The sequence below is a fragment of the Neofelis nebulosa genome, chromosome 6, assembly GCF_028018385.1.
Source record: "Neofelis nebulosa isolate mNeoNeb1 chromosome 6, mNeoNeb1.pri, whole genome shotgun sequence".
NCBI classification, from domain to species: domain Eukaryota; kingdom Metazoa; phylum Chordata; class Mammalia; order Carnivora; family Felidae; genus Neofelis; species Neofelis nebulosa.
Window position 1 is genome coordinate 13,588,310 of NC_080787.1, and position 25,600 is coordinate 13,613,909.

The 25,600-nt window shown below is 39.8% G+C and overlaps 1 long non-coding RNA gene across 1 annotated transcript; it reads left to right on the plus strand.

Moving 5' to 3' along the window:
- The first annotated feature begins 12,888 nt into the window (after positions 1-12,888).
- LOC131513410 (uncharacterized) lies at positions 12,889-23,385 on the plus strand. The gene is made up of 3 exons (XR_009262566.1): positions 12,889-13,500; positions 18,963-19,013; positions 22,901-23,385. It is a non-coding gene; the product is annotated as an uncharacterized LOC131513410 (long non-coding RNA).
- The last annotated feature ends 2,215 nt before the right edge of the window (positions 23,386-25,600 follow it).

A 25,600-nucleotide genomic window follows, 5' to 3' on the forward strand; every position in this document is an offset into this window, starting at 1 on the left:
GAACTGAGCCACCTGGGTGCCCCAATGTTCTATGACATTAAAAAAATACACTTAAATAATAGTCCTCTAAAATATTCTTCTGTTGCCATCAGCATATTTGCTAAAATGAAAGGCTGTTCTTTCACACTTGGCATGGATAGCAATTAATCAGTACAACAATGTTGAAAGCCTTTTCTTGGTTGGCCTTTTGCTTGGCTTTTTCGCATTTGTTGCTGGGTATTGCATTTTGGAAAATAAGCTTGGATGTTTATCTTGCAGAACCCATTCTACTGTCACAAAGGATTATATTTCCTTCCCTATGTAAAATCAAACAAACAACATCCCTTCCAGATCTGGGGGAAATGGCTCACCTTCCCTTTCTCCTTCCTAGGCATGGAATTTGTCTTCTAAGCCCAACTCAGGGACATCCCAGGAGATACTCAAAATGGATTTTGCTCAGAGTTGGTCCTGATCACTTGTCACGAACGAGAAAGTGGTAGTGTGAGGGGAGCGGATTTACTCAGCACCTCTCTGACATCGTGGTGGTCCCCTGTGTCAGAGCAGGGAAGCCACACTTCGGGGCCTCAGCCACTCTGTGGTCATCTGGAAGGTCCTCAATTTCCATTGCTTTCAGAGTGTCAGTGATACCAAAGCCTATTATAAGATACCATTTCATATTAAACCATTTGTATAATACCTTCCATGGTCATAATAAAGGGCTCAAGTTTCCTTAAACAGAAGATAAGAAGGAGCTAATAAATGTGATAGTAATAATAGATGTTCAACTCTTTCTTCATAAAACAATTAAAATTTAAATAAAAATCAATATTAAGTGCTTTTTACTTTTATTAAAGCAAACTTAACAGAAACTTAATGGTTGCCGTGGGCTCCCCGTATGCTCCTTAGGAAAAAGGAACGTTCTTACAGTGAAGTCCATCTTTGTTACATTCTCATCAGCATTATAAAGTTCGAATAAATCCCATTCCCTTTCTGCTTATAGTATAATGTTAGGGTTTGGTTTCTTCCTTAGGACAGAAGAGGTCAGTGTAAATTACATAAGGGACAGGGGAGAGGAGAGGATGTTGGTTGTAAGAAATTGTCTTCTAGCTTCTCACTTTAAAAATTGTCTCAGGGCGCCTGGGTGGCTCAGTCGGTTGAGCGTCCAACTTTAGCTCAGGTCACGATCTCACAGTTCGTGCGTTCGAGCCCCGCGTGGGGCTCTGTGCTGACAGCTCAGAGCCTGGAGCCTGCTTCGGATTCTGTGCCTCCCTCGCGCTCTGCCCCTCCCCCGCTCATGCTGTCTGTCTGTCTCTCTTTCTCTCTCAAAAATAAATAAGCATTTAAAACATTTTTAATGTCTCAAACTGTTTATTTTTGTTCTCTCTCTCTATTTAATAAATATATGTTCTAAAAATGTGACCTATGCATTGCATACAGCTGGCCACAGTGGAAGGGTGGCCGGAAGAAAGGCTATAAATAAGCTGGCTATAATAAGAGAAGAATAAAAAAAAAGCCTGGACCACAGCTCTTCCTACTGTACCCCTCAGAACAGAAAAGACAAACTGCTCGCAGCGTGGCACCCAGCCAATCTCTAACTAGAATCAATTGCTTTGCCAACAAGGAACACAAAAGATGTTCATTGTTTGCAAACGGAGTTTCCTGCTAAGGCACCTTTTCTCCAAGCTAGCAAAACGGGAGAGCTAGACAATTCCTTCTGCTGCCTCTTTCGATTTCTCTTCTCCCTACCATGGGAAACCCTTCTGAAGAAGGCCGAATCTGAATCTAATCCCAGAGGATAAGGAGACTTTTCAGTGCACAGCGTGATCTCTTCATTACAGCTGTGTGACCACAGCGTGCAATGGTTCTGAAAGACAGTGGCCAATATTATAATTATCTACATGAAACAATTCACTGGGTAGCCTTTGTTCTTGAAGTTTTTTGTTTGTATACCGTCTTTTTCTCTCCATGTGATGTGGCCAGGTTGGGGGAGGGGGTAGCTGGAACAGCCAGTTCTGGGAGGGGAGGATCGGGAGGGGGAAAAGAGAAGGAAAAAGCTCTCCTTCACTCCCAACTTCTCTCCTGTTCTTCATTCTCTCCTTCACTAGCCACTAGGGGATTAAAATGAAAGTGAACTCAGAGCAATGGACTGTGACGTAGTCTTGTTTGTCTCTTTCCCTACCTCGCCCTTCCAAAAGTTCTCTCTCCACCTTGCTCACTATCCCTGGCCCTTGTCCTTTCCCTCCTTGCCCTTTATGGTTCCCTTTCTAGCCCTCCGTCAGTGGTCTCACCCCTCCAGCAGGCCGGGTCTCAGGACCGCAAGCAGCCTGCCTTCTGGTTTTGCAGCACTGTTAGTTCCCACCACATGGCAGATTGGTATTTGTGCATCAGCCTGGGAGGCTCCCAAACATTTAGGACGTTGTTTCTGGGGTAAAGATCTATTCTGGGCACCATACCGTCCACCCAGACTTTTAGGACACAGCCAGGTTATGATTGGAGACGTGCATCTCCATATTTAAAGGATCCACATACAGGGCGCCTGGGGGGCTCAGTCAATTAAGCATCCGACTTTGGCTCAGGTCATGATCTTGCAGTTCATGAGTTCCAGCCCCCCGCCCCCCCTCAGTCTCTGTGTGCTGACAGCTCAGAGCCTGGAGCCTGCTTCGGATTCTGTGTCTCCCTCTCTCTCTGCCCGTCCCCTGCTTGCACTGTTTCTCTCTCTCTCTCTCTCTCTCTCAAAAAATAGGTAAACATTAAAAAAAAATTTAAATAGTTAAAAAAATAATAAAGGACCCACATACAAAAACTAGATTTTTGGTGTGGAAATTGCAAAGATGCATGTAAATCATTGGAAAAATGATGTGAAAAGTCCAAAGATTCGTTTTAAACCAATGATCATTTTATTATTCGTGACTAAAATTGAGATGTGTTAAGTGGGTTATATTTCCCTATAAAGGGTTTTCGTTTAGATGTCAGATAGGAGTTTAGGACACTAACATAGTCATTGGGTAGGTTTGAAATGATTTTTCCTATTAGTATTTTGCATATTTTGATATGAGCCATAATTATTACCTGTAGAAACCTGGAATGGATTTATAAGTTTCCAGAAGGAATTCTGAAACAATAAAAGTTCTTTTATATGGAGGAAAGGGATTGTAGGAGAGTAAATACCGATTACATTGGCAAGGAAAAGGACATTCATATTATGCTAACATTAAATCTATTTATACAGGACATCAGTCACTAGAATGCATCTTTGGAAAGACACTGTAATTTGGCATTTGAGAATTTACTAACCTCAAATTAATCCAAAGTATAACTAGTCCCCAAGTTTAAATAATTAATATGCTTTTCAAAGGATTATACAGTGATGTTTACAGTAAAACTTGCAAGCACTTTAAGATCTTTATTATATTGGGGCACCTGAGTAGCTCAGTCAGTTAAGCATCTGACTTCAGCTCAGGTCATGATCTTGCAGTTCATGGGTTCGAGCCCTGGGTCGGGCTCTGTGCTGATGGCTCGGAGCCTGGAGCCAGCTTGGATTCTGTGTCTCCCCTTCTCTCCGCCCCTCCCCTGCTTGCGCCTCTGTCTCTTTCTCTCTCTCAAAAATAAACATTAAAACAATTTTTTAATAAAAAAAATTTTATTCTATTACACTTAACAGTGTTTAGTATTGAATGTATTTAAACCGGAATTCTCTCAGGTTGCAAGATGTCAACAGATGGTCACGAAATTTCTGCCCGTGAATATAAAAACTAAGAAAATGTGCCTAGGTGCCATTTTTATTTGTTTCTTTCTCTGTTTGCTAATGGGCCCACAGAAGTCCTTGTTATGCATTTCTTCAACTTCACTGTCCCACAGGCAACTCAAACTCGCTGTCACTGGAATAGAGCAACACCTTCCAATCTTCACACCTGTTGTGGAGGAGGGAGACCAACGTTCTCCCATCTCTGCACTTGACCCAGACACCAGGAAGCAGCTCTTCATACGGTTGCTTACTCTCACCTCCGATCACGTTTGTCTCCTCCTCCTAATTGCCTCACACCCTCTTCCTCATTTTTATCCTTTACTCTGCTTAGCTTCTCTGCTCTTTCTCCTGAGCCGTGAGCCTCTCCACCTGTCATAAGCACAGCTGCTAGAGTGACTTTTCTAAAGGAATCTCATCACTCTACTCCCTCCTTAAAATTCTTCATCACTAAGTCCTCTTGACCTTTGGCTAAAATCCAAACTACTTAACGCGACTTCTAAGACTCTTCAACGACTCTGCAAACCCCCCCGATTCAGCAGCTCTGAATCTATAGTTGTGTGTCTGGTAGGATGGCCACTAGTCATAGATGGCTGCTCGAATTTTTTTTTTTTTTAATGAGTTTAAACGGAATAAAATTTAAAATTCCATCCCTCACACATGCCACATTTCAAGGGATTAACAGTCATGTGTGGCCGGTGGCCCCGCATTGGTGAGAGGGGGAGCGGGTACCTTAGCATCGATGAGGACGGTCCCTTTGGGTGGCACTGGCTGGAGGTCAATCTCACAGCCAGCCTGTGCTCAATCTGCTTACGAGTTTCCCAACCACACACACTCCCCTCTCTTCCACGTTGTTGCCCAGCCTCTCCCCTCCATCCAGTGTCCCAGTGATCCTTCTCTTAGCCACATCCTACTCACCTTGTCCCAAACCCATCCCAACCTGGGGTGTTCTTTCTGTGGATTTTGTAGCCCTATGGACCTCCCTTGCAGAACACTCACTGTGGTTGTGTTTTCTTGCCTGTTCCCGCTAGAGTATGAACTCCCTGCTATCAATATCAGTCTTTGGGGTGCCTGAGTGGCTCAGTCAGTTAAGCGGACTTCTGCTCAGGTCATGATCTCACGGTTCAAGAGTTCGAGTTTTGCATCGGGCTTTCTTTTCAATGAGGAGTCCGCTTCAGATCCTCTGTCCCCCTCTCTCTGCCCCTCCCCTGCTCATGTGCTCTCTCTCTTTCTCCCCAAAATAAATAAACATTTCTAAAAAAAAAAAAAGAAAAGAAAAGAAAAGAAAAACTGAATGCGGTTTCTCTTTAAAACAAAACAAAACACCCAAATCTGTCTTTTTAACATCCAGTTCTCTGCCTGACTCCTAGAAGGCACTTGAAACCATGTCTAAGGATAAATCAAACATTAAGCATCAACTCAAAGTGTTTCCTTTGGGGTCATGCTCCTAGTAAACATTTACAGTTAGAGGCAGCTGAATTACAAATGGCAACTTTATCTTTCCTTGTTCTTGGGACCAATTTATCCTGAAGTACTTATTTATCTTACTCTGTGTCTTTAAGGCCACAGAGTAATCTTTAAATTTAAAATTAAATCTAAATTTAAATTTAGATTTAATTAAATAAATCTATTAATAAATAAATTAAATTAAAATTAATTTAATAATTTACTTAATTTATTATTATTATAATTATTATAATTATATTTATTATTTATATAAATATATATAAATATATATAAATTATATATACTTATATAGTTATATAAGTATATACTTATTATATACTTATTTATATATATATAAATTATATATACTTAAAATACTTATATAAATAAATATTATATATTTATTATATTTATTAATTATAATAATTATAGTAATAAATTATTATAATTAATTAATTAAATCTAAATTTAAAATTAAATTAAATTTAAAATTTAAAATGTAATCTTTAAAATTAAAAGATTACATTTTTGAGAAGTAAATGACATAAAGTTCTAAGTTGTAGTAATGCCTACTTAATGTTTTAATAGATCTCTCTATGTTGGACAAATCAGGTATAAGACATGTAACACAGTCATTTCAATAATTCTAATTCTATAAATCTCAACATGCTGTGTTGTCAATGTCCTCTACTTAAAATAGGAGAACTTTAAATTAGAAACATTTTATCACTCTGAGCAGTTGAGTTGCTAATATTTCTAAGCCCAGTATGTAGACCACGGAGTCACTGTCATTTATTAAATAAGTCGACTGCGTAAGTAGGCAACACTGAAAATCAGTTTGATCTCTTTTTCTACCTTCAGCATATTTTTAAATTTATGATTCACAATTAGTGACAGCACAAAGCATTGCTTCAGCGGTTAGATTTTTATCTTTCAACTTACTGGAAGAACTAACTTGTGAGTCACCTCACCTGTTACTCAGAAATTGGCTGCTCTCAGTTGTCACTCATGACAGTTTTATGCAGTATTCAGAGCTTTAGAGCTAGAGAAAAATGCAGGCTGATCCTGCCTGGGTCTGCTTAACTCCTACTCTCTCGTGTTTTCTTCTCCACAGAGTGGTCTTTCCCTGCAACAGGCCGGTGCTAACATAACCGGAGAATGAAACTTTGAAGATTCTTGCGATTTCATGTTTTGTGTCTTGAGGTGACGGGACATACGTGTGTGATCGCGGAGGTCACGGCACAGCATGTGGGTATGGACATAATTGGGGGAATGGGGGACAAAGAACTCAGATCCAAATTGAAGATCTTTGTTTGAACTAATGCCGGAATGCAAACCAGGAGAGCATATTGGAGTGTATTCTTCTGATTAGAAAGACCTAGCCCAATATTGAGAAAATCACAGGCTGCCCTACTCCTACATAGAAGATATCTAGTGTTTTCCTGAATGATACCATCTATAGAAACCTTAATATTCACATATATAGTGTTGTAGTATTATATAGTATTATGGTGTATTTTCTAATCTATATATAAGAGGTTTATAAATGATCCCAGGACTAACTCTTCATGACAACTTGCAAAGAGATAGATTTCTAATTCTGTTTTTTGTTTGTTTGTTTGTTTGTTTGTTTGTTTTTTCTACTGCAGAGAAGGCACAGGAGCAAAAGACCACAAGAGCCTCACGATTACTGTGTGGCTCAGTCATACCAGGGTTAACTCATCAGCTCTGAAGTCTTGGTGGCTCAACAAATGCTTTTCCCTCTCCTGCTGTATTCCAATATAGTTTTGTGTGTGGAGAGAGGTGGTATGAGATTTTTCTACCCCTGGAAATAACCAACATGGCCGCTACTGTATGGAAAAAACACAGACGAGGAACTCACACCTCTTCTGTGCTTTGACCTAAAAGTGACCCAGGCCAGTACTGCTCACAACCCATTGTCCAGAGCCAGTCACATGCCCTCCTGTATTCAAAGAGGGCTGGGACATGAACATTTGACAAACACTACAATTCTGTCCTAATCAACCAGAGAAAGAGTCCAACCCAAGATTCTTCAATTCCCACTCATGTCAATTAAAATAATTTGGAAATAAATATTAAGCGGAGACAACTCTATTTTTAAATTAAATGCAAGATGCATTAACTTTTGGTCACCCAGTCTCCCTCCTTTTAAGTACTGGTTTACTCTGACTAGCTTTTGATTCTATATATCAGTTCAGTTGAGTGTCAGTTTGAGTGGAAAGTATTATTATTCTCTATACAAGAAAATTCAACTATTGGAGCCATAGTTCACCCGAGTCACAATGGAAAATGGTATCATTTTGAATGAATATGAATGAATTCTTCCATAGAGCAGTTGCCAAAATAAATTGGAGTTTGGCTGTGTAATAGGTCAGTTGTCTCTCAAATGGATGCATGCATATTTAACATACAGATTGATATTTACTCATTCATTAGATCTGCACATCAGTGTCTCTCATCATATATGATTTGAAAAGAAATCCTAGAAAAAGAGTGGGACCTCCATATCAGGGAGAGGTTGAGGATGATGACATTGTTTATTTATCTGCATTCTTTTATGTCTTCTAAATGAGAACATGTTCAAGTTTATATGGATTTGAACAAGTTTGTTTTTTCTTAGACTATTTTCTGCTTACATCATCCATGTTTTCTTGCGTGTTGTCTACCTTTTCCATTAGAGCCTTTAACATATTGTACTATTTTTAAATTCTCTGACAGTTCCAAACACTAGGTCATAGCTTAGTCTGGTTCTGATGATTATTTTCTCTTGAGCCTGTGTTGTATTTTTTTTTTTCATTGCCTTTTAGTATGCCTGGAATTGTTTTTTAAAAAGTAGAAATAGGGGCATCTGGGTGGCTCACTTGGTTAAGCATCTGACTCGGGCTCAGGTCGCAGTCTCACGGTTCATGGGTTCGAGCCCCGCATCGGGCTCTGTGCTGACAGCTCAGAGCCTGGAGCCTGCTTCACATTCCGTGTCTCTGTCTCCCTCATGAGCCCCGCTCATGCTCTGTGCTTCTCTCTTTCTCTCAAAAAGTAAATAAACACTTAAAAAATAAAACAAATAAAAAATAAAAGGTAGACGTATATTGAATGGAGAGAACTGGGGGCATTAGTGTAAAGATTTACGGTAATGGCTAGAGTCATGCTATGTTTGCTGTCTGCTATAGACGTAGACAGTAACAGCCTTAAATTCCCACTACTGCTTACGTACTCTTCCTCACTGCTCTTTCAGCTGTAAACTGCCGTTACCATACTTGAGTCCTGTGGGTATAGGGATAAGGTAGGAAAGGGAAAGTGTCTTATCATCCTATGATTAAACTTCAGTCTTGTAGTGGCCCGAGTCCCTGGGCTTTGACCTGTGCAAGTAATTTCTAGCTTTCGTTCTCCCCTTACATGAGGCGAGAAGACTGGAGAAGGCTATACTGGAAGAAATGCCCTTTCTCCGGACGGGGTAAGACCGTTCTAAAGTATTACTCTCCCTTGGAGAGTAGGCCTTTGTGACAGAGAACACTCTGGGTATATTCCGTGAGTGGATCTTTCCCGGCTCTCCATCTTGAGGAGTGGTTGGATTTCCCAGACGTAGAAAGTGAGGGGCCCCCCCGAGACTGCAGCCACCAGAGGTGGCTCACCCTCCAGGTCATCCATGTTTGGCCTCCGCTTAAGTGTTTCTCCTAGTGGCTCCTGTGGCCTCTGCTCTGGACACCAGACCTCAGCTGTGAGATTTCAGGGTCATGGTTTGCCTCATGACATCAGTTCTCTCCCAGATACAAGAAAAGTCATTGATTTTTTTTAGTTCGTTAAATTTTATCTTGTTGAAAGGATGACAGTGTTGCCTTGCAAGTGACGGAACTGGAAGACGAAGCCCGTTGGCTCATAATACGAGACAGCAGTATTTTAATATCTTCTGCTTAGTTTGTGAGAATGATTAGCTCAGGTCAGATGAGAGGAAAATTTTTGAACAGAATTTTAGTAGAAACTTTGCAGGGCACCTGAGTGGCTCAGTCAGTTAAGCGTCTGACTTTGGCTTGGGTCATGGGTCATGATCCCCCAGTTCATGGGTTTGAGTCCCATGTTGGGATCTGTGCTGACAGCTCAGAGCCTGGAGCCTGCTTCGGATTCTGTGTCTCCCTCTCTCTCTCTCTCTTTGCCTCTCTCTCTCTCTCTCTCTCTCTGTCTCAAAAATAAATAAACATTGAAAAATTAAAAAAATAGAAAACTTTGCATAATTAGAGGTTGGACTTGAAAATGATCTCCACTATTTAATCAGTATGACCAACAACACACTTCTATTTTATTTACATATTAATGTTGAGTGACTTTACATTTTTATCTGGCCATGATACCAAGTGCCCAAATAAAATTAGCTTAAAACCAGAAATTCAGATTGCTAAAATACAAGAATAAATCAGAATTTTGAAAAACAATAAACCATATTGAGCTATAGTTTTCTCACTCAAAGTATAATTAATACTGTTTTTTTTGTGTGTGTTAGCACAAATTTTTATTTCATTGGTAAGAATATGTAACTTAAACAATTCTTGGTTATTTTATCTTTATCTCGTCCTTAAAATTCCCATTTTGAAAGGAGGTTTTCTTTTTTTTTTTAATTTTTTTTAACGTTTATTCATTTTTTGAGAGATAGAGCGTGAGCAGGGGAGGGGCAGAGAGAGAGGGAGACAGAATTCGAAGCAGGCTCCAGACTCTGAGCTGTCAGCACAGAGCCTGACACGGGGCTCAAACTCACAAACTGTGAGATCATGACCTGAGCTGAAGTTGGACGCTTAACCGACTGAGCCACCCAGGCGCCCTGGGAGTAGGTTTTCTAATATATTCCACATATTAACAGTGTCATGTATGTACAACTTATAAATAAATGCTATTTATAAATATAAATAACATATAAATAAGCATATGCATATGAAAATGAATATTTAGATTCTTGCCAATGGTATCCAAGGTTATAAGAGTTTGCCAATTGCTTCTTTGAGTAACCTTGGCCAAGTCATGTAACTTCACTGAGACTTTGTCTGATGTGCAAAATGGAAACAACGATTTCTGCTCGTATGGTTGTTGGAAGGGTCAAGTAAAGAGAATGTATATGAAAAAGGCTTTCTAACCTGTGACATGCTAAGCAAGTGTAGCTATCTAACTTCACTGTTTCTGGGTTTCCCTTCTGTCAGTTCACATTGCTGCAAAATGAATGAATGAAAGTTTTATATTCAGCTAAATAATTCACAACCTGGGAGTGGATTAAAAACAACAACAAATGTAGCTATAAAGTATCACTGTAGAACTACTCTGAGTATATGAAAAATACACACTTCCACTCCGGAGTATAGCTGTGCCACACAGTATCTGACTCCTGTACTCCCTTTATTTAATTTTTTTTTTTTAATTTTTTTTTCAACGTTTTTTTTTTTTATTTATTTTTGGGACAGAGAGAGATAAAGCATGAACGGGGGAGGGGCAGAGAGAGAGGGAGACACAGAATCGGAAACAGGCTCCAGGCTCCGAGCCATCAGCCCAGAGCCTGACGCCGGGCTCGAACTCACGGACCGCGAGATCGTGACCTGGCTGAAGTCGGACGCTTAACCGACTGCGCCACCCAGGCGCCCCTCCTGTACTCCCTTTAGCATAAAAAATAAAATAAGAAAATAAAATAAAATAAAATAAAATAAAATAAAATAAAATAAAAAGCAGAATTTCAGGAAGGCGGAAGATCGCAAACTTAGACCCCTGACCCGCATTAAGCCAGCGGCCACCTTGGGAAACTCACTCAACTGTCCTAAACTGGAATTTCCTTCTCTACGAAAGGAGTCTCTTGCCCGGACCTTCAGGTTCTCATAAGAAGAGAAGAGTACGGCTGGAAAACACTGAAGCCCACTGGCATGGGCTCATCGTTTGGATTTTTCGTGGCCTTCCAATGAAGACATGCACTTTGTGCAATATTTCTATCAAAAAGCAATTTTTGTTTGTGTGACTAGAGCTGGCCCTACAAGAGCCAAAAATCTCTTTGTCTCCATGGATGCCTTGATGTAATGTCTTGGAGTGAAGTGGAAATCTCAGAGCACCCCTGCTCCTGTTTTTGGTGGGTTCCTGTTCTCTTGGGTCACTGTGAGCCAGGGTGTTTGGGATCATGCAAAGCTCAAAATGCAGTAAATCTTACTTTTAGCGGACAGAAACAAGGTGGTTGAGATTGGAAGGGAATTAATTACGTTTATTTATTAACATTTTTATTAGCTGTATACCATACTAACACCAATAAAATCAATGCGATCTTCTAACCAGACGACTGGTTAATGCATGGACAAGAAACCACAAAAGACTTTTAAGAAAGATTAAGAAAAGAATACACTTGGGGTGTACTGGCAAGAAAGCGATGCTTAAAAATGATGGACTTAAGGGAAGGAGGAGAAATGCAGGCTGAACTGTGAAAATTTCACTCATCTGTCCCTCACACAAATGTTCCTATCTCTCTGGAGATGAAATTTATTTCAGGACCGTAGCTACCGAATATAAAATTTAAAAAAATGAACTCTCAGAAAACTACTCAAGGCTTCATAATTTTAAAAAGTAAACATATGATCAAGCACATCACTAATTAGCATGGATACCTTTCTCAAAAGCAAAATCTGTTCATTTTTTCACAGAGGTTCAAGCAAAAGAAAGACAAGGAGAGAACAGGAGAAACCGAGAGGGAAAGTGTCTAAGGAGACCATGAAGTGTCCCTGGAGTCATCATCCTCCAGCCCAGCGAGGCAAGCCCTTTTCTTAGTATCACCATAGCACCACCTTGGGAAGTCAAGGCATCTCCTGATATATCATTATTTTCCTAACAATCCCCCCAGGGCTTATTGTTTGGGAGGACAGCGACAATCAGATATGCACAGAGGGAAGTTGGGATTAGCATGACCAGAACAATTGTGTGCCCAAGTGTTTACCTGTCAACCCATTCTGAACATCCTTATCCACGAACAACATGTTAAGAAATACATCAACAGCAGGGGCCCCTGGGTGGCTCAGTGGGTGAAGCATCCGACTTCGGCTCAGGTCGTGATCTCACAGTTTGTGGGTTCAAGCCCCGCATCGAGCTCTGTGCTGACAGCTCGGAGCCTGGAGCCTGCTTCGGATTCTGTGTCTCCCTCTCTCCGTGTACCCCCCCCCCCCACTCTCTCTCTCTCTCTACCTCAAAAACAAATAAACATTTAAAAAAATTAAAAAAGATATGTCAACAGCAGCACCTACAAAAATGGAAAAAAAGAAAAACAACAAATATATTCTTTAAAGTGGGCCAGGCACTTTCTATGTAATAAAGCATTTGTTACTGACAATGCTTTGTTCGATATTACTGTCCCCATGTTATAGAACACTAACCTAAAGCTTAAGACACGTAAGTTGGTTTGTCAGGCCCCCAACCGGGATGTGTATCGTTGAGCCAGGATTGGAAGCCAGGCTTATCTCTGCAGGGACTATTCAAAGACCCTTGTGAGTCCTGATACTCTTAATTTTGGGGGCCCCAGCCCATGTTCTTTCAAATATGTTCAAATCAACAGCCCACTTCAAACAGTATTTATATATCACCAGATCTGTTGGGTCACATTTGAAAAAGTCGAAATTGATGGCTTCGAAACAACTATAGTTTTTGAGTTCGCAGTTTTCTTCCTTTGCTTTTTGTCTTTTTCAGGGCGCATACATTTCACATCGGATCTGTGGTACCTACTGTCCAGACACAGAAGCCTGAGAATGAATCAGAAGATTCTACTCCTTCCACCTGGGCTGGCTGGATAGGCCTTCACAGCTTACCCAGAACTTCATCTTCAGTGGTGTATTTGCGTCATGACCAAGGCGCTCAGACCCTGTGGTATTTCCTCTGACAGTGAGGAATGTGGTGCAGGAATGTGATTCCCTCTTGGCTACCACAATACCTGCTGCCTGGTGCTACCCTAAAAACAAGACACACAGCAAATGTCTGTTATCTACACTCGCGGCTCATTGAGGTCGTTGGCCATTTTTAAGTAATCCTTGCAATCCAAAATGTACTATTATTGGTCAGCACATAGTAATGAGCATTTCAAGAAAAAACTTATGGAAGGACCACAAAGGACGAATGCATGTGACTCAGTGACTATGATCTGGCCTCCTAGTGAGTTAATGGTGGTCCCCAACTTACAGCCTGGCACCAGTTCAATCATTTCACACTGGATCGTGTGTGTTGTGTTGACCACATTTGTACATCAGAGTGCACTTTGCTGAATGCGGGTAGAAAGTCTTCAGAATAGTCTCACTATTCATCTGGCTGTCAAAACACGTAAGGTACATGCACGTAGATATTTTCCCCTCCATTCTTAAATATGTGACTCTTTTCTGGTTTGAGAGCTTAACAGCTTCATATCCGCAGCTCATTCAAGATGATCCATTTGGCTATTTTTGGACTATAGGGTTTTTGTTTTTGTTTGTGTTTGTGTTTTTCTCCTCTGATTTCTTATCCTAATAAATCATAGAAGCCCTTCCATTCACCATTCTGGTGACTTCTCCTACTTTCCTTCCCACTCTTCTTGCTTTGTCTTGCATATAATATAGTATGTGTACATCTTTGGAGAGTTATGTCAGTGAGTGAAATGAAACAGATTAGTCACTTAATTTATAGAGAGAGGAATAAATGGAATAAATTTCAGAAAATAATAAATTACTGGTCCAAAATATTTTGCAGGTAATTCCCTTACATTATCAGAGTACCATGATGGAGTGTTTTGTTGTTTTTTGTTTGATGGCTAAGAATCTTAAAATATTGTATTGAAACATTTAGCAACCATTCATTTTCAACAATTTGAAAGACATTACTGAAAACATGTTCCTCCTCCTTCAAAATAAATGATTAGGAAAAGCCAAACCAGGCCAGCCTTGTATTAAGACTCAAATTGTTTTGTGCATTCATTTTTGAAGTATTAATTGTTACTCGTGGAGTTATTGTTAGAGATAAAAGCAAGACAGGAGATAGTATGAGCTGGATGTGGTGTGAGGTTGGGGTATTACATGTGTGAAGAGACCAAGGCGGAGAGACAAAAATGACTTTTAAGAGTTGAGTGGCTGGGGAGCCTGGGTGGCTCAGTCGGTTAAGCATCCCACTTCAGCTCAGGTCATGATCTCCCATTTGTGAGTTCAAGTCCCGCTTCAGATTGTGTGTCTCCCTCTCTCTCTGCCCCTGCCCCCTTCATACTCTGTCTCTCTTTCTCTCAAAAATAAAAATAAAATAAAATAAAATAAAATAAAATAAATAAAGAGCTAGGTGGTTAATATTCAATTTGACGTTGTTTGGGTTGTGATCTAAGCCAACCCCACTTTCCATCTCTGAAAAACTTCAGTTAACTCTGCAACTACACCTGTCCGTGAAACATTTTAATGCTTCATTTCATGTTTGTGAAACTGAGGAGAGTCTAGGTAGATAGAATGCAGAAGAGAATAGCTTTCTTGAGAGTGTCTAAAAAGTTTCTTAATGTGGGATAATTCAATGGGATAAAGAACTAAACACCAGAGACAAACTCCACTACGAAGAATTAGTACAAATCTTGGATAGAAGTTTCAACTTCCAGAAGGTTTGGGATAGGAATTCAAGCAATATTTTGAAACTCTTAGGAGGCAGAGAGGAACCAGATAACACCTGGACTAGATATTTGTAGTAAATCAATGCTTTTCTTGTTACACACATAATACCTTTTATAAACTTTAGGAGTAAAATAGCAAAATTGTAAACATTTCTGTACACTTAAAAAAATAATTGTGGTGAACTTTCTCACACCACACACAAAAATAAACCCAAAATGAATTAAAGACCTAATGTGAGACCTGAAACCACAAAAGTCTTGAAAGAGAACACAGGCAGTGATTTCTCTGACATCAACCGTAGCAACACTTTTTGAGATGTGTCTCTTAAGGCAAGGGAGACAAAAGCAAAAACTATTAGGACTGCATCAAAATAAAGTGCTTTTGTGCAGTGAAGGAAACCATCAAAATGAAAGACAATTTATGGAATAATATATTTGCAAATGACATATCCAATAAGGGTTTAATATCCAAAATATATAAAGAATTTACACAACTTAACACCAAAACAACAACAAACAACAAACAACAACAACAGTATAATAATATAATAGAAAAAATAAGCATCTGGGGCACCTGGTTGGCTCAGTCAGTTAGGCGTCCAACTTTAGCGCAGGTCATGATCTCATGGTTCATGAGTTCGAGCCCGCGTCAGGTTCTGTGCTGACAGATCAGAGTCTGGAGCCTGCTTTGGATTCTGTGTCTCCCTCTCTCTCTGCCCCTCCCCCACCTCTCAAAAATAAATGAATGTTAAAAATTTTTTTTAAATGAACAAAGGACCTAAATAGACATTTTTCCAAAGAAGGCATCCAGATGGCCAACAGACACATGAAAAGATGCTCAGCATCACTCATCATCAGGAAAATGCAGATTAAAACCACAGTAAGCTATCATCTTATATATATCAGAGGGGTTTAAATAAAAAAAAAAAGATAAGAAATAACACGTATTGGTGAGGATGTGGGGAAAAAAGGAACCCTCGTGCACTATTGGTGAGAATGCAAACTGGTGTAGCCACTATGGAAAAACAGTATGGAGGTTCCTCACAAAGTTAAAAAGAGAAACCATGCGATCCAATGATTACCTTTCTGGATATTTACCCAAAGAAAATGGAAACACTAATTCAGAAAGCTAGATGCACCCCCATGTTTACTGCAGCATTAGTTATAATTTCCAAGACGGAAAACACAGCCCATACATGTCCATTGATAGATACATGGATAAGGAAGATGTGAGACACACACATACACACACACACACACACACACACACACACCTGGAATACTACACAATCATAAAAAGATGTAATCTTTTTGTGATAACATGGATGGGCCTAGAAGGTATTATATTACATGAGATAAATCATATAAAGACAAATACTATATGATTTCAGTCATAGGTGGAATCTGAAAAAACAAGTGAATAAGCAAACAAACAAAAAGCAGAATCTGACCTATAAATACCGAGAATAAGCTGACAGCCAAAGAGATGGGGGGGTGGGAAGGTGGCGGGATGAAAACTGGGTGAAGGAGAGAGGGAGATACAGCCTTCCAGTTATGGGACGGCTAAGTTTCAGGAATAAAAGGCACACTCTAGGGAATCTAGTCACTGATACTGTAATAAGGTAGCATAGGGACACTTGCGATGAGCATTGCACGATATAGTGATGTTGAATCACTATGTCGTACACCTGCAACTAATGTAACATTGTATGCCAAGTATACTCATAAAAAATTAGAAACCAAAATAGAAATGATACAATGCACTCAGAAAAGGCACTCAGCTAAGTTGATGAGTCCTATTTAGAAATGACAATTGAGTAACAGAGAAATAAAGACTAGAATATCAATAAAAACATTACAGAGAAGGAAAAGTAGAGGTAGAGAGGGATTTTTAATTTGGAATCTCGGATGGACTTTAAGGAGCTATGGAATGGCTCTAAAATGCAGACAAATTTTATGGGCTTGTGGGTGGATAATATATGACATTTTAACTAATGTAGTTCCCTCCTTGCAGTTCTGCCCCATTCATTTGTTCAAGCTATGCCATGACGGAAAATCTATATTGGTCTCTGCCCCCAGTTCCTGGCACAGAGCTCCCCAAACCCTTTAATTTCCCGGGTGATAGAGGTGTTTTTTGTTCTAATGAAGTGACTCGGGGTGGACTTCTGGATGGCTAATGGATGGGGGGAGGGCTGGTCACCCGGAAAACGAAGCCATGAGCAGAAGCTTAGAACTTTCAGTCCCCACCCCCTCTGTGTTATTCTCTAACGAAGAGAAGGCGAGGAGGGGGGGGAGAGGGGGGAGGACGGACATGGAATTAATAATCAATCATGGCTACCTGACGAAGCATCCATAAAAATCCCAATAGTACAGGGCTCAGGGAGCTTCCTGATAGGTGAACACATCCATGTACCTGAGAAGGCAATGTACTTCAACTTTATGGGGTCCTCTGCTTGGGACCCTTCCGGACCTCTCCTATGTATCTCTTTACCTGTTACTCACCTGTATCCTTATTAAATCCTTTAACTGCTAACTGCTTTAAAAAAACTGGTCATAGGGGCGCCTGGGTGCCTCAGTCAGTTAAGCGTCCGACTTCGGCTCAGGTCATGATCTCACGGTCAGTGGGTTCGAGCCCCGCGTCGGGCTCTGTGTTGACAGCTCAGAGCCTGGAGTCTGTTTCAGATTCTGTGTCTCCCTCTCTCTCTGCCCCTCCCTTGTTGATGCTCTGTCTCTGTCTTAAAAATAAATAAACGTTAAAAAAATTAAAAAAAAAAATAAAAAAATAAAAAACTGGTCATATATGTATAACACAAAATTTACTGTCTTAACCATTTTTACGTGTGCCGTTTAGTAGCATTAAGGACATTCACACGGTTATGCAATTATCACCACCATCTCTCTCCAGAACTTTCTTCATCGTCCCAAACCGAAACTCTATACACACCAAATTATAACTGCACATTCTGCCCTCTCTGGCCCTTGGCCACTACCATTCTATTCTCTGTCTCTCAACTTGACTACTCTTGGCACCTCATGTAAGTGGAATCATATCGTGTTTGTTTTTCTGTAATTGGCTCGCTTCACCTGTCATCATGTCCTCAAGGTTCATCCATGTTGCAGCATGTGTCAAAATTTTCTTCCTTTTTAAGGTTGATTATATTTCATTGTATGTATAGACCACATCTTCTTTATCCATTTATCCATTGATGGACAGTTGGGTTGCTTCTGCCTTTTGGCCTTTGTGAGTAATGCTACTAGGAACATGGGTGTACAAATGCCTCTTTGAGACCCTGCTTTCAATCATTTTGGGTATATACATAAAAGTAGATATGATTTGCACATTTTAAATCAGGTTGTTTTTTTGTTGTTGTTGAGTTGTAGGAGTTCTTTACATCTCCTATATATTAATCCTTTTTCAGATATACCATTTGAAAATATTTCCATTCTGTGTGTTGCCTTTTCACTCTGTTGATGGTGTCTTTTGCTGAACACAAGTTTGTTTGTTTGTTTGTTTGTTTGTTTTTAATGTTGTCTGTTTTTTTTTCTTTTTTTTTCTTTTCCTATGCTTTTGGGTCCTATCCGTGAAATTATTGCCAAATTCAATGTCATGAAGTCTTTTCCCTTAGCTCTTACATTTAGATCTTTGTGGACTTTGAGTTGATTTTTGTCTGAAGTGTAGGGTAAAATTACAATTCCATTCTTTTGGTTTTTTAAACCTGCTTAAAGTATTGTAAAATATTATAGCTTAAAATATTATAAAATCTTCCTATGTATCTGTTCAAAACTCTTCTCTCAATGTTGTGTTTTATACATATGCCTTGAACCATTCCTGCTTATATCATAGTTCTCATAATTTATAAAAAATTCATAACTTATCATGTCATAACTGATAGTTACCAAGTGAGCCAAATTCTCCCCATGAAATCTGTTTTGGAGAATTTCAATATTGTTCTAGGGGAAGATGAACCAGTGCCTTTGAATGAAATACAATTTAAAAACACTTTCTAGAATATTTATTAAAAAGTGCTATTTTTAAGTCATGTACCACTGTTGATTGCCTCCTCAGCCCTTATTTCATTCTCATACTTCTTCACAGAACCCCAGTTTTGTTCATGTGTCCTCTTGTCCCTCACATAACCCTTGCAACTCATGAGAACCTCCTCTTTTTTTCAGCTCCTGGAAAAGATCCTGATGAATCAAAGCCGGATTGTTTTAGGAATCCAGGTATAAGTCAATCATAGCATGGTTTGCCGATCATTGTTATTGGTCCAGGAATAGTTATAAGGCCTGGAATGAAATATTTCTATTTTCTCCCTGGATAAATAAAAGAGGCAAAGATTGCCTTACAACAGTGAGTTGGAGAACAAGCCGATGGGTTAAGCCAAAATCTGTCAACCACAGAAAAGAGACTTGGAAAGAACATCTGTTCCTAATGACATCATGGGGTTAATGAAGCAGTCGACCTCTAAGTTAGCCATTCCTCTGGAAGTCGTGTGAAGAGAAATTATCTGACTCTTCAAGCTAGGTTGGTTTCCTCAAAGCAGTTCAAAGCATCCCGCTTGACCTACAGGTATATTTTACTAGATTTTAATAATACATCTCTGTGAGGCAGGAAGGATAGGTATGATTATTATCGTTTAAAAAATGAGAATGCAAGCAAGAAATGTGGAGATGACTTTACTGAGAGTACTAATCAAGATAAATTTTAGAAACTGCTCTGGAACCTAGCTAGGTCTTTTGTGAATCCATATATATATTTGTTTTGTTTTGTTTTGTTTTGTTTTGTTTTCATGTTGTGGCCACTGGAAAAAAGACATTTAGAGTCATTCCAGCCAGGCTAAAAACAAAACAAAAGAGCAAAATCCACACCTACTTTAATATCCTAATTGTTCCTTTGTATATTCTACCAACCTGCCTCAGATTTCAAGATTTCCACTCAGTTTTTCTTTTGGATTCCAAAGGAGAGAGAGGCCGTTGGTTTTCATCTGTTTCCAGACTCTATTTTTAATATATCTGATAGACCTATTCACATGCTGCATAAATTGAGTAATGTAGGAAGTTATCTGAAGTAAAGAAAACTTTGGTCATCTTGCATGTGGACAAGCTTTCTGCAATGCCTTGACTACTACAGGCTGCTTTTTCCTATGTAATTTGCATATTGAAATAGGTCTCATTTTTCTGGACACTTTTTAAAAAAAATTTATTTCTGAGACAGAAAGAGACAGAGCATGAGTGGGGGAAGGGCAGAGAGAGAGAGAGAGAGGGAGACCCAGAATCCGAAGCAGGCTCCGGGCTCCGAGCTGTCGGCACAGAGCCCGACGCGGGGCTCGAACTCACAAACCGTGAGATCATGACCTGGGCCGAGGTCAGTCGCTCAACTGACTGAGCCACCTAGGTGCCCCTCATTTTTCTGGACACTTTAACAAAGACTGCCGTAGGTTACTCAGAGTCAATTTGACTTATTACATTGTGTCATTGGACCTAACCCGGAAGACAGAGGCAGGGTAATGTAGGCGGGCATAGAGTCATTGGCAGCAGTAGCTCAGAGCCTGGAGCCACAGAAATCAAATCGGTATAAACGTCTCCTCCAGGATCAGAATGAGATTTTCCCTTTCAGCTCTAATCAAGTCTTCTTGGACTTCTTAATTCTGAGAAAATTGTTTCTGTGCGTGTTTTGAATCACCTTTCCAAGGTCATTCATAGGCCACCTGCTGCTCACAAAGAAGGAAATGTACTCCATGGCACAGCCAAGGTGATTCATCTGGGTGTGTACTAAGTCCAGACTAATAGAGGATCAGACCCAACTCCCATTAGAACTGGGTTCTCATTTCCTCTTTAGTACATGAACTCAAGTAGCTATTGCATTCTGTTCCAGATTTTTCTTTACAAGATGTTATCTCCTTGCTTTACAAAGTTCTTTCGAATTTTAAGGTAGGGAAGACTAGAAGTAAACATTTTAATAAACAGCCTTGTCTAAAGCTGCTTTTTGCGACAGCACACTGTGGTAAATTACAGACAGGCACGACTTCCTAAATTCTCTTTCTATAATTCCTCCTTTGCATTTGGGTGGGCTTTGTGACCGCTTGGCCAACAGAATATAATGGAAATGATGCTCTGTCAGCATCCAAGCCCAGGCCTAAGCCACTGGCAGCTTCCTGTGGCAGGCAGAATTCTAACATGTCCTCTAAAACCTTCCCCCCCTAGAGCGTATGCCCTCCTCTTGATTATAAGTGGGACCTGTGTGTCTGTTGGGTATCACTCCAGTGAATATGTTACCTCATGTAGCAAAGGTGAATGGATTTGCGGATGTAATTAAGATGCCTAATACGCTGACTTTGAGCTAATCAGAAGGAGATTATCCTGGCTAGGTCAGCCTTATTCAGGTGAGTCCTTTAAAAGAGGGCTTAGTTTTTCCAGCAAATGATGCTGGGACAACTGGATATTTACACAAAAGAATGAAGCTGAACCTCCCTTCATACTATACACAAAAATTAACTCCACATGGATCATACACCTAAACGTGAGCATCAAATGTATAATACCCTTAGAAAACATAAGAGCACATTTTTATGAATTTGGGTGAAGCAACAATGGCTTAGATAAAACTTCAAAAGTGCAAAGGACAAAAAACAAAACAGACAAATTGTGCATCATTAAAATTAAAACTTTTGTGACTCAAAGGACCTAGTCAAGAAAGTGAAAAGTCAACACATAGAAGGAGGGAAGATATTTGCAAATTGTATATCTGGTAAAAGCCTTATGTCTGTAATATGTAAAAACCACAACACAATAATAAAAAATATACATAACTCAACTAAAAAATGGTCAAAGACTTTGAATGGACATTTTCCCAAGGAAGTTATATAAACAGCACATGAAAATATGTTCAACAACACTAGTCATTAGGAAAATAAGATCAAAAGTGCAGTGAGATAAGAAATACCTGGGGCGCCTGGGTGGCGCAGTCGGTTAAGCGTCCGACTTCAGCCAGGTCACGATCTCGCGGTCCGTGAGTTCGAGCCCCGCGTCGGGCTCTGGGCTGATGGCTCGGAGCCTGGAGCCTGTTTCCGATTCTGTGTCTCCCTCTCTCTCTGCCCCTCCCTCGTTCATGCTCTGTCTCTCTCTGTCCCAAAAATAAATAAATAAAAAAGAAAGAAAGAAAAAAAAAAAAGAAATACCCACTAAGATATTTAGAATAAAAACAACAGACAATAGTAAGTATTGATGAGGTTAAGGAGAACTAGGAACCCTCACACATTGCTGGTGGAAACGTAAAATGGCACAGAGACTTTGAAAATTGTCTGACAGTTCCTGGCCCAGCACTTCCATCCCTTGGTATAAAGGCAAGAGAAACGCAAACACGTATCCACGAAAACCTTCCAGATGAGTGTTCAGAGCAGCATTGTTCACAATAGCCCAAAGTAAAAGCAACCTGACTGTCCATCAATTGATGAATAGATGAATAAAATGTGCTGTGTCTATAAAGAGTAGTATTTGGCCGTAAAAAGAAATGAAGGGCTAATACAAGATATGATGCAGTTGAACCTGGAAAGCATTATGCTAATTTAAGGAGCCAGTCACAAAAAGCCACACATCAGATGATTCCATGAATATGGTCAGAAGGGTAAAATCTGTGCACAAAAATAGGTTAGTGATCACCTAGGGCCAGAGATGGGGGGGGGGGGGGTAGTGTAGACTAACTGCTAATGCTTCTTTTGGAACAGCAAAATGTTCTAAACTCAGATTGTGCTGATAGTTGAATAAATGACAATATTAAAAACCACTGAATTACACATCTTACATGAGTGAATTGTAGGAGATGTGACTGGTGTAACAATAAAGTTATTCTTTTTTAATTAATTAACTTATTTATTTTGAGAGAGAGAGAGAGAGAGAGAGAGCATGTGCCAGCACGGGAGGGGAAGAGAGAGAGAGAGAGAGAGAGAGAGAGAGAGAATCCCAAGCAGGCTCTGTGCTAACACAGAGCCCCAACATGGGGCCCGATCTCATGAATCATGACACCATGACCTGAGCCGAAGTCAACAGTTGGACACTTAACTGACTGAGCCACTTAAGCACCCCAGCTATTCTTTTTTTTTTTTTTTTTTAAGTTTCAGACCTTCCCCGAACCAAGATATATTCCCCATCAACCTTGAAGAAGCAAGTAGCCATCAGTTCCACAGCTGCAGAGAGATGGATTTTACCAACAACCATTAAACTTGGAAAAGGACCTTGGACCTCAGACGAGACTGTAGTCCTGACTGACCCTGCCTGCAATCTTGGGAGATCCTGAGCAGAAAACCCAGCTAAGTAAGTTGTGTCTAGACTTCTGATCTATAGCAATTATGAAATGATAAATGGGTGTTGTTTTATACCAGTAAGTTTGTGGTAATTTGTTACCCCCCCCAAGAGACAGCTAATATACCTCAACTTTTGGTCTCTTGGATACTTGCTTTTGGAACCTAGCTGCTGTGATGTGAGAAGCCCAGGTCATATAGAAAGCCCTACTATGCTCACAGCCAGTAGCCAGCATCAACTGCTAGTCACTGGAGGGTGGCACGTTGGCCACCCAAGTCAGCCGGGTTTCACTACAACTGCCAACAAGACCCCACAGGAGAAGCATCCAGCTGTGCTCAGTGAATTCACAGAAATGTGAGAGACAACAATAGCTTTAACTTTAAATTTAATTTAAAATGATTGAAATAAATAAATCTATTTATTTAAATTTAAATTTAAAATGTTTGTTATATAGCTATAGATTTTGTAAGTGCCTGTCTTAGAGGCACCTGGGTGGTGCAGTCAGTTGAGCATCCAACTCCTGATTTTGGCTCAGGTCATGGTCCCAGAGTCGTGAGATCGAGTCCACTTTGGATCCTGTCTCTCTCTATCTCTCTGTCTCAAAAATAAAAAAATAAATAATTAAATGCCTATTTTATTCATTCAAATGGGTCTTTTATGTATTCTCTTAGTCCCAGAAGGGAAACTCTGCTTTCAGTTTTCTCTATTTTGCCCCTGGAACTCCGACTCTATTGACGGTTGACAGATGACTTCTCTTAGGAAGAGCGGAGAGACATTGTTAGATATATCTTCAATTCAACATGAAACATTTATTTTAGTGGAGTGGAGACGGGATTCCCGCTGGATTTGAAGAGAAACTATAATGAGGGCCATACTGGGGGGTGCTGTAGTTAATTCAAGAATGCATTCTCGTTGTAGATGTAAGCATAGATATAGGTATAGAATCAAATATAATTTGATTCAGATAGAATCATAGAATCAAATATGAATAACTTGGATGTATATAGGTATAAAAAGATATTCGTATTCAGAAAGAAAAAGCGCAGACACACTGAATCTAAATTAAAAATGTATGATAAATACCATAAAAAAACACTCATTACTGTGATGTTATTAATATGGGGACATGGCAATAGCAAATGAATTCCTTATGTTTTTATAGTTCTGGCTTCTTAGTGTTCCCATACTAAACAAAACGTACTGTGTAGCAACTCTTGGGCCCATATGCATTATTCATTGCGGCTAAAGCCAATTTGTTCACGACTATGATAATTATCTAATTCTGCTTGGGAAAAGCTTTTCTCGTTCCTGGAATAAAGTTTCCAACTCCAGTAAAAAGAATTTTCAAATCTTCTTGGGCAAAAGTCAATGCGTGAGCTTCAAATCTGCTTTGTTTTGTTAAAATTAGAATCAACAGTTTGAGAGAGCTACTGCTTCCTAAGGAAGTAATTGCCTGAGTCACCCTCTGGGCACTACATGGGCATTAATCTTTTCCTTTCGTCAGCCTCTCTGACTCTTTCACAATTTTATAAGGTCCCCCGCAAAGCCAAATTAATAACATTTCTTTCATTAAAACTCATGAATGTGCAATTAATAACCAAGGATCTTGGGAGAATAAAAGAAGCGATTTTATAATTTCTGGATCATTTTGATGGGCAGATGCGTTCCATATGATATTTGAAGGAGTAGCCTCCTACCTGTGATATCTTTATTACAGACAGATTGGATGGAATGTTTATCACCCAGATTTAATGATTGTTTTATTATTAAGTTTTATGAATGTCCGTAGGATTTTGTGATTTTTTAAAAAAAATTCAGTTTGAATATTTAATGATCTCTCCATTTGATTGTGTCTTTAGTATAAGTCAGTTGCAAGTCATGGTACAAGTCATTTGCAAGAAGGCAAAGATTTTGCAGTCCTTTATAAGAAATGTTCTCAAACTTTATTTTTTAACATTTATGTATGGTTGAGAGACAGAGCACGAGCAAGGGAGGGGCAGAGAGGGGAGGCACAGAATCGGAAGCAGGCTCCAGGCTCTGAGCTGTCAGCACAGAGCCCGACGCGGAGCTCAAACCCACAAACCGTGAGATCATGACCTGAGCCGAAGTCAGATGCTTAACCACTGAGCCACCCAGGCACCCTTCAAACTTTGATGTGTATATAAATCCCCTATGAAGCTTTTATTTGGGACTGGTTTTGGCTAGAGATAATGCGGTAACAGGAAATTTGCTTCCCAGCATAATCAAGGAAATGCATCAGAATCACCTGAAAAGATGATGAAACATGTTATTAAGCCCTTCCCCCTGATTTTGTCGTGGCTGACTTTTTCTCTCAGAGAGACCCCTGCTGAAGATGTCTTACCAGAGAGGTTGTCTTTGACGACACAGCTGAAATGATCCACACATCCCTTCCCATCACCCCATGTTAACTCTTGGATGTTGTTCCTGTTAGTTGCTTAGTTTATAATCACTCTTTCCTCTCCAGCCACAAGCTCTGCCAAAGCTTTATCTTA